The following is a 10,028-nucleotide window of genomic DNA, read 5'->3' as shown; positions in this document are numbered from 1 at the left end:
AGTGACTGGAACGAATTGCAAAAATCGCTGAAGTTGGAGACTTTTATTTCCCTCACTAACTTTAAACATCAACTATCTGAGCAGCTAACCGATCGCTGCAGCTGTACATAGTCCATCTGTAAATAGCCCACCCAATCTACCTACCTCATCCCCATACTGTTTTTATTTCATTTTATTTTCTGCTCTTTTGCAGACCAGTATCTCTACTTGCACATCATCATCTGCTCATTTATCACTCCAGTGTTAATCTGCTAAATTGTAATTATTCGCTCCTATGGCCTATTTATTGCCTACCTCCTCATGCCTTTTGCACACACTGTATATAGACTTTCTTTTTTCTACTGTGTCATTGACTTGTTTATTGTGTTATTGGCATGTTTATTGTTTACTCCATGTGTAACTCTGTGTTGTTGTCTGTGTCACACTGCTTTGCTTTATCTTGGCCAGGTCGCAGTTGTAAATGAGAACTTGTTCTCAACGAGCCTACCTGGTTAAAATAAAGGTAAAAAAAACACCAAAAAAACTTTGAAACAAAAGCCGCTGATAGAATTCGCTGTAGCTTTATGGGCAGTTGTAGTGTAGCGCTTGCATCTAATTCTAGACATAGTGAGAAGGTGACTGTAGATCAAGAACAGTGGATAGGTTCACCAGTCAGACACTTTTTAGAGCAGGTGTGGCCAACCCTCCTCCTGAATAGTTACTGGGTGTGCTGTTTGCGTGCTTTTGTTCTAGCCCTGCTTGAACACCTTATTCTAATCAGCCTCTCATCAGGACCATGATTATTGAATCAAGTGTGTTAGAGTATATCTGGAATAAAAGACTGCATGTCAGGGCCGGTCCTGGACATTCTGCCGACAATAAACAAATTGCCTCCCCTTCTAGAATAGTCCCAGTAATCAAAATTACATTTTAAATAGTATTTTCCAGATGTTAAAGTTAGGTTTAAAAAAATCGGTTCTGAATGAAAGGTGAAAATATGTATTTTCCGGACGTTGAAAGCACGTATTTTACGGACGTTGAAATCAGGTTCATTTTTGGTTCTGAATGAGTTTATCAAGATGTAATTTATAGACGTCTATGTTTGGGCTAAATCAAGGCTGGTCAAGACCGAACAAAATCTGAACCAAACATAGATGTCTTAAAATCGAGACGTGGAAATCAAGGCCGGTCCAGACTGCACCAAAAAACGACCCCCAGTTCAGACAAGACCAAACAAAGACAGAAGATGTTGGCGTCAGTTCGCTCTTACTGGGGTGTAGCCTACCATGTCAGCCCACAATTACATTTTATGAATGCCCATCCAATGCCCATCAAGACGCACTGGAGGATCCAGGTATGGAATTAGTATTCCCTCGTTTGAAAAGAGTAAACCACATGCATTCAAGTTGTATTTAAACATTTATTTACACAAACAATTGTGACATTTTCTATTATTTTTAGTCGCTGAGTGTTCCAGCGGGGTCGGTGGTGAAGCAGCTGAGCAGGAGCTGAGTGCGCCCAGCCCCGGTGTCTCCACTGCACCTCGTGCGTCACAAACCTCCAGCGGCCTTGTCCTCACAGATGCAGTCCTGCAAACGCAAAGAGACACCATCGAAGCTAATAATGAGGTTGCCAAGTGGGACAGGCACGGTTTTGTTTCTGCAGGTGCTTCTCTGTAAAGCTGGGCCCACTACAGCACAGAGATCCAAGAGAACAGCTGGATGACAAAGACCTAGAACGCCTACTGGCCCTGATAAACAAGTCTTTCGAGAAGAACCTGAGGGAGGATACCATTGAGTCACTCAAAGGCCGCTTCCACTCCATCTACCTCTCTCAAGGGTAGCCAAACACAGACACACACACACACACACACCTTCCTGTGTGGCATCCTTTTTTCATTTTTATATCTTTTCCTGATCTGTGGCTACATTCCGATTCTCTACCCTTCTCCCGAAGTGTAAACTCGTACCATCCGCTCTCATAGATAAAACAAAATATTTTTTGACTGGTGTGAGGAATATGGTGGAGGAAGGAAACCCAATACTTTTCAATGCATGAGGGGGAGTAAACGAGTTCACGCTACTGGAGAAGGGAATGTAGAGAATAGCAGCCACCACAGGATCCTGAGTGAACTCTCCCAACATTCCTCCTCCAAGCCTAAATAAAGGGTTGCAGAACACCAAGCTAAAATAAGCAGTTCCTCCCATTGACAAACTGTTTTGTGATAATTTTGGTGTGGTATTACTTGTTTTGAGAGCTTGGTGGTTTGGAGCAGTAGGTCATTGTTTGTTTTGAGTGCCAAGTAGCATCTTGGGTTAGACTGCGGTGGTTATATTTGGATCTGGCAGAATTGCAGTCAGCCTGCCTTCAGCACTCTGTGGGTGCTGAAGGTTTGTTTGGTGGAAAAGGTTGTGATTTTTGTCCGGATTCATCCCCCTCATGTAGTTGATTTCACTAGTGTGCTTGAGCCAAATCCCAAATTGAGGTACATGCTTGTAACTCACAGTCTATGTGCACCTTGCATTGGGGGATATGTGAGTGTTGCAGGCAGATCTCAAAGTTATGAGTTGGCCCATAGAAAGCCCCGAAGCAAAATCTAATTTAAGAAATACATGATGAGAGATTCATGTATTCTGGAGTTTAGAATGGCTTCCCTTTTTCATCTTGGAGTTTTTAAAAAACTTTTCAGAAAAACTTTTCAAATACTAACATTTCAAGATGGTACTTTAAGAGACTTGTGCCAATTTTTATATTTCAAAGGGTATTTCTTCGGTGTATATCCAGCATCCGGTCACTTTCATGCTGGGTTAACGACAGTGGTCAATGCCAGTATAATTTTTTTGTAACACTTTTGTCTTAACTCTACAATGAATGTTAAGTTTAAATTTTTATGTGAAAAAATGTTATGGTTTTGGCATTACAGTAGTCCATTCAAGGACAAGGGTAATATAAAAAATGCAGCTAGCCTTTTACATGGCTGATCGCTGTCACGTTCTGACCATAGTTCTTTTGTATTTTCTTTGTTTTAGTGTGGTCAGGGCGTGAGTTGGGTGGGTAATCTATGTTTTATATTTCTGTGTTGGTTTTCTGTGTTTGGCCTGATATGGTTCTCAATCAGAGGCAGCTGTCAATCGTTGTCCCTGATTGGGAACCATATTTAGGTAGCCTGTTTTCTGTTGGGTTTTGTGGGTGGTTATTTTCAGTCTTTGTGTGTCTGCACCAGATAGAACTGTTTCGGTTTTCACTTTGTTGTTTTTGTATTTTGAGTTGTTCACTTCCATTAAATAAGATGAACAATTACCACGCTGCGCATTGGTCCTCTGATCCTTCAAACCTCTCCTCCTCAGATGAGGAGGAAGACGACAGCCGTTACAATCGCCACTGTTAAATGCACAAAAGATTACCAATCAAATGAACTGACTTAAAACGGGTATGATTTTAATCATCTAGGGCACAAACTGTTATTGATTTCATACATTCTGGAGGTTTACAACATGCATATTTTGAACAATAGTTGAAATGTGCAAAAATGATATCAGCCATTGTACAACAAGCCATTTTACATAGAATTAAAGTTTACATTTTGACACACAGACCTACTGTGGATTCTGTCTGGAATTCCGTGAATGCCTTAAATTCACTGCTACAATCCAATGGTGCATGGAAGGTTGAGTGGGTGTATGGGCGTTTTGTGTTGGTGGTTTGGGTCTGTTGAAGGGAAAACCAAGCTTTGTTAGTGTGTTTGAAGATTTTGTAGGCAGAAAAAACTATTGCTAAGATGCTTAAGTGGATACAGTTTGACTGGTCAAGCTGCCCAGGTACAATAGATATGGGCACTCTAAGCAGCAGACAATGGGGAAAAAATTACAACATTTGTAAATGATGGATCTAAAATGAACCACAACTTGTTTCTCACAAATGTACCAGGTTGTGAAGTCTGCAAACAACTTTTCACTCCGAGAATGAGAACGGTAAGCCTTGTTCACATTGCAGGCCTTAGTCACAGATACCTTTTTAAAAAATGGGCCTTGGTAGTGTCATGATATTTCTGTGCATTCAAATTGCCATCGATAAAATGCAATTGTATTCATTGTCTGTAGCTTCTGCCTGCCCATACTGTAAAACGACCTCCACCGTGGGGCACTCTGTTTGCAATGTTGTCATCAGCAAATTGCTCTACCACATGGCATCATACATGTGGTCTGTGGTTGTGAGGCTGGTTGGATGTACTGCCAAATTCTTTAAAACAAAATTGGAGGTGGCTTATGGTAGAGAAATTAACATTAGAATCTCTGTCAACAGCTCTGGTGGACCTTCCTGCAGTCAGCATGCCAATTGCACGCTCCCTCAAAACTTGAGACATCTGTGGCATTGTGTTGTGACAGAACTGCACATTTTAGGGTGGCCTTTTATTGTCCCCAGCACAAGGTGCATCTATGTGATGATCATGCTGTTTAGTCAGCTACTTGAGATGCCACACCTGTCAGGTATTTGGTATTTTATTAGGATCCCCATTAGCTGCTAAGCCACTGTTAAAAATAATAAAAACGACAAAAAGATAAATGTATGCACACTTCAGAGATACCTCGCAGAGGCCACCTAATATTAAGGAGGAGTAGAGTTAATTGACTGTAATTGACTGTGCAACAGGCAACGAAAAGTTCATCTCCGTGACGTTGGCAGCAGCACTGTGAAGTTTTTGAAGCACAGTAATGTACGATAAGCAAGGAGCAAGGATGTGACTCAGTGTCTCAGCAGCATGCCTAAATCACGTGCACATCTATTTTGCATATAAAGACTACTTTTCTGCAGTGAAATAACATCTCTTAAAGAATACACATGAAACCGAGTTTCATACAATTGCTAATTGGAGCGTATAGCATACCATAACACTTAAAACTTCTTCGGGATCGGTGTCCCTTCCACGGGACGGTTGCGCTAACGTAGGCTAATGCGATTAGCATGAGGTTGTAAGTAACTACATTTCCCAGGACATAGACATATCTGATATTGGCAGAAAGCTTAAATTCTTGTTAATCTAACTGCACTGTCCAATTTACAGTAGCTATTACAGTGAAAGAATACCATGCTATTGTTTGAGGAGAGTGCAACATTTTGAACATGAAAAGTTATTAATAAACCAATTAGGCACATTTGGGCAGTCTTGATACAACATTTTGAACAAAAACAAAATGGTTCATTGGATCAGTCTAAAACTTTGCACACACACTGCTGCCATCTAGTGGCCAAAATCTAAATTGCAGCTGGGCTGGAATAATACATTATGGCATTTCTCTTGCATTTCAAAGATGATGGTATAAAAAAATACAAAAGAACGATTGTTTTTACTTTGTATTATCTTATACCAGATCTATTGTGTTATATTCTCCCTCATTCCTTTGACATTTCCATGAACTTCAAAGTGTTTCCTTTCAAATGGTACCAAGAATATGCACATCCTTGCTTCAGGGCCTGAGCTACAGGCAGTTAGATTTGGGTATGTCATTTTAGGGGAACATTTAAAAAAAGGGGCGGATCCTTATTAACAAACTTAAGGTATGAAAGGCCCTTACAACATTGACAATTCCTACCCATACAAGGATGCTGCAGAGCTAGCTACTAACACTGATTGGCATGGCTGATTTACAAGACGAGGTAAAAACGAATATATTTTCAATAATCACTTTAACAGCATTACCCATGGAACTACGTAATACTAAGTACTCATAAAGCAATATAAAACAGCTCACAGAAGTATTGCTTACCTATGTGACATTTTTGAAGCACAGTAATGTATGATAAGCAAGGAGCAATGCGACTCAGTGTCTCAGCAGCATGCCTAAAACACGTGCACATCTTATTTGCATAGGCTAGGACCTAGGTGGATTACTATCTGAGGTCAGTGAGGCGGCGGAAAGATACGGACTGTACCTCTCAAAGCACCAAAATAACAAGGATTATATATTCCCCATCTAAACACTCTCATCCTATAAAGAGTAATTTACACTGTCAACTGATAAAACTTGGACCAATGCATCTTTCAGCCTATCTACTTGCTCCAACATTATGGTAGTTTGTTGTTGTACAATTGACACCAACTGTGGAATAGGTTGGCTAACTAAGTGCAACTGGTCAATCAAATCAATCAATCAAATGTATTTATAAAGCCCTTCTTACATCAACTGATGTCACAAAGTGCTGTACAGAAACCCAGCCTAAAACCCCAAACAGCAAGCAATGCAGGTGTAGAAGCACGGTGGCTAGGAAAAACTCTCTAGAACTGGTCAACTGACAACATCTGAGAAGCCATTTCAAAGAGGTAAGTAGGCATTCTTCTCTCTCTTGTAGACCGTCTAGGCAATGATGAGACTGATTCAGGTTCTATCAACTCTTCAACTCCTGGATGTTTCATTCTCGTGACTCTGAGTCTCAAAGGTTCCATCCAACGGTTGCTCCTGAGAAGGGAAAGCATTGTTTTCTTCCAAAAGGTGTGTCAGGATTCAGTTAATGAGTCCTAACATCTTCTGTTTCATCCACAATATACTCCTGGGAATGAACAACCTACAGTATGCTTCAGATGTGGCATCTTCCATTTCAGCCTCTCTGGCACGTTGTCTCATCCGAGGAGGTTGGGGCCTTGGTGGTGAATCTTGACATCTCACATCTGGATTAGAAGATATGAATCCACACGGCCGCAGTATATCCCGTTTAAGAGTCCTTTCACCACTTTCGTCATCATCTTCTGGCTTCACAATGTACCCAGGCAGATCATCACTGGTCTTTCGGACTGCAACATAGACACTAGGTTCCGACCGGTCTGCCAACTTGTTTTTTCCCCTCAGATTCACATTCCTGACTTAAGACTCTATCCTCTTCCCCAAGAAAGCACTCTGCAACATTCTTGTCCCATCTCCGCTTGTTTGGAAGTTGTAATTTCTTGGTTTTGTTCAAGACCATCTCATCTCAAGCCTCAACCTTAGTTTTCTGACATACTTTGATTGGTTTCATGGTTATGTCCAACAGGGTCAATGCCAAAGCAGAGGTCTATGGGTAACCTAGGCTGTCTACTGAAAATGAGGGAAAATGGTGACCAGTGGTATCGTTTCTAGTACAGTTGTACGCATGTACTAGTGGAAGTACATATTTTCTCCAATGTTCTTTCTTTTGATAAGAGAGTGTCCCTAACATGTCAAGAAGTGTTCTATTGAATCTCTCAACTGGGTTACCTCTTGGGTGGTACAGAGTGGTGCGTGACTTAGACCCTGAGATTTTACAGAGCTCTGAGATACTGAGATACTGTGTCAACCAAACAAGCACATTGAACCCCACCTTGTCTGGAAACTGCATAACATGGTTCTCCAATTAAAACTGTAGGTATTTCTCTATGGCACCAGTAATCTGCCACTGTAGCAAGACTCTTCTGGTGCAACTTCATTCACAATACCTAAAAAGCATTTCTTTGAGTTTTTTTGACTCTCTCATTCTCATATGATCGCACTTCAAGAAGGAAGGCTGAGTGAGTGGGGCAACTAGCTTCTTTATCAAGCCTAGGTTGCAGCTGGAGGTGGTCAATGAGCACATTGTCCCAACAGCCCCTAACAAACTGCTTTAACAAATGTTGTCTGGAATGTCTGCCATTTGGCCCACCACTCTCTATGACTTTCTGCAGAAGGACATGAAGTCTACACAAGTAGTCAGATACCTTTTCATCAGCATGTTGGCGTGTCTCAATACAATGTATGAAGAGCTCATCTCCTTTGACTACACTCCCATAAGCTTTCTCCAGCTCTTCAAAGCATTTTGAAGCATTAGTGTTTTCTCCAGTATCAGGTGCAATGGTTAGTGCAGGAGGCAGAAGGCTTTTCAGGAGCGTCCTCTTCTTGGCACTCTCAGTGAGATCGTTGTCCTTGATCACCTGACGGATCTGAACTCTCCATGTGTCATAATCACTCTGTATGCTCCACTACCACCTTTTGGACATCACCTAGAAGTAATGGGAGTGGAGGGAAATGGCAAAACTTTAGGTCAATGACCTGTTGAAACTGGAGTGTCACACATAGGTTTACGGAACGATTCCTTGCACTCAGTTGAGTACTGTTTGCTTGCATTGTGGCTTGTATTGAGCAATTGATTGATTGCTATGGTTTCCAGCTCTTTGGCATCAGTTCCATATTTGTTCGCAATTTCACCCAGGTGCTCTTGGAAACAATCAGTTAGGTCCATCAGAATGTCATCAAGTAAAGTACCATCCTTATGCTCACTGGTTCCTTTCAGAGCATGTCTGATCATTTGTATTAACTGATTCAACTACCCAGTGACAACTGCTGTCATGACTTGGGTGCTCCTGGACTGACCAGAACTCAGGTATGTTGTCCTCGAATTCACATAGAATAAAATCAGACAACCTCTAAATCCTGTATACTGTACCAATAGAGCTACACTGAACAAAAATATAAATGCAACATGTAAAGTGCTGGTCCCATGTTTCATGAGCTGAAATAAAAGCTCCCAGAAAATGTCCATATGCACAAAATAGCTTATTTCTCTGAAATGTTGTGCACATTTGTTTACATCACTTAACAAGTATTTCTCATTTGCCAAGATAATCCATCCACCTGACAGGTGTGGCATATCAAGAAGCTGAAAAATCAGCATGATCATTACACGGATGCACCTTGTGTGGGGACAAAAAAAAGGCCACTCTAAAATATGCAGTTGTCACATAACACAATGCCACAGATGTCACAAGTTTTGATGGAGCATGCAATTGATATGTTGACTGCAGGAACGTCCACTAGAGCTTAAAAGCCTCAGAGCCTCACATTCTAAATGCTGGGTTGAAGATCTAGGGAACGGTACCAAAAATATTCTGCAGCATTGAAGGTCCCCAAGAACACAGTGGCCATCATTCTTAAATAGAAGAAGCTTGAAACCACGAAGACTCTTCCTAGAGCTGGCCATCCAGCCAAACTGAGCAATCGGGGGAGAAGGGCCTTGGTCAGAGAGGTGACCAAGAATCCGATGGTCACTCTGACAGAGCACCAGAGTTCCTCTGTGGAGATGGGAGAACTTCCAGAAGGACAACCATCTCTGCAGCACTCCACCAATCACGAATTTATGGTAGAGTGGCCAGGCAGAAGCCACTCCTCAGTAAAAGGCACATGACAGCCCGTTTGGAGTTTGCCAAAAGGCACCTAAGGGACTCTCAGACCATGAGAAACTTCAGGTTGAATGCGGAACGAGGAAGAGCTCAGTTTTGTTGTTTTGAAAAAGTTTGTTGTTTTGAAAGTGTATTGGAAAGTGAAAGTTTTGAAAGTGTATTTTAGTTAGGTTCCCGCGACGCAGTTTTCATCAGTTGTTGGGACTGCTAGTCTCTGTCCAGTGATCATGCTGACCAAGGATGGGTCTGAGGAGCTATTTGGTGTTGCAGCTAGCCTAAGTTAGCTGCTAGCTAGCTGTATATCAAGCTAGCTGGGTTTTCTTGAGAGCTTGAATGCAGCCTGTGATGAGATAAGCCATTGTGTTCTGGCTTTGTGGCTCTCTAGATCCCTGTTTTTTGTTGTTTTCAAACTTCCCTGTGACCTGCCCTGTCTGGAACTGCGAGGAGTAACAGCGTAACCTACTTTGCTAGCTACCATGACAAAGACCAAAGACGGTGGGAGTACCGTTGAGGATAGTGGTGTCTCTCTATCACACATGAAGGATCTTTTAAACAAACAAAGAGTTCTACAAGCAGTTTTTACAACTACAGAAAATACTGGTGGATCCAACTAATAAAAGAATGGACTGACCAGAGAGGTCCAGGACCTGAAGAACAGTTTGCAGCACTCCCAGGGTCAGCCTAATGAGTTGAAACAGTAGAACGGCAAGATGACATCAATCTGTAAGTCATTGAGAGAGGACATCAGTTATGAGTGTGAATCCATAATGACAATGACGGATAAATCAGACTCGAGGGACAATCAAGGCGGAACAACATGGTTGTGGAAGGAATTGCAGAATCTCCACATGAGACCTGGATGGAGTCTAACGACAAAGTGAGGGAAATG

This window comes from Salvelinus namaycush, chromosome 3, assembly GCF_016432855.1.
Source record: "Salvelinus namaycush isolate Seneca chromosome 3, SaNama_1.0, whole genome shotgun sequence".
NCBI classification, from domain to species: domain Eukaryota; kingdom Metazoa; phylum Chordata; class Actinopteri; order Salmoniformes; family Salmonidae; genus Salvelinus; species Salvelinus namaycush.
The sequence above is the reverse complement of the archived record's forward strand: the minus strand, read 5'-3'. Positions refer to the sequence as shown.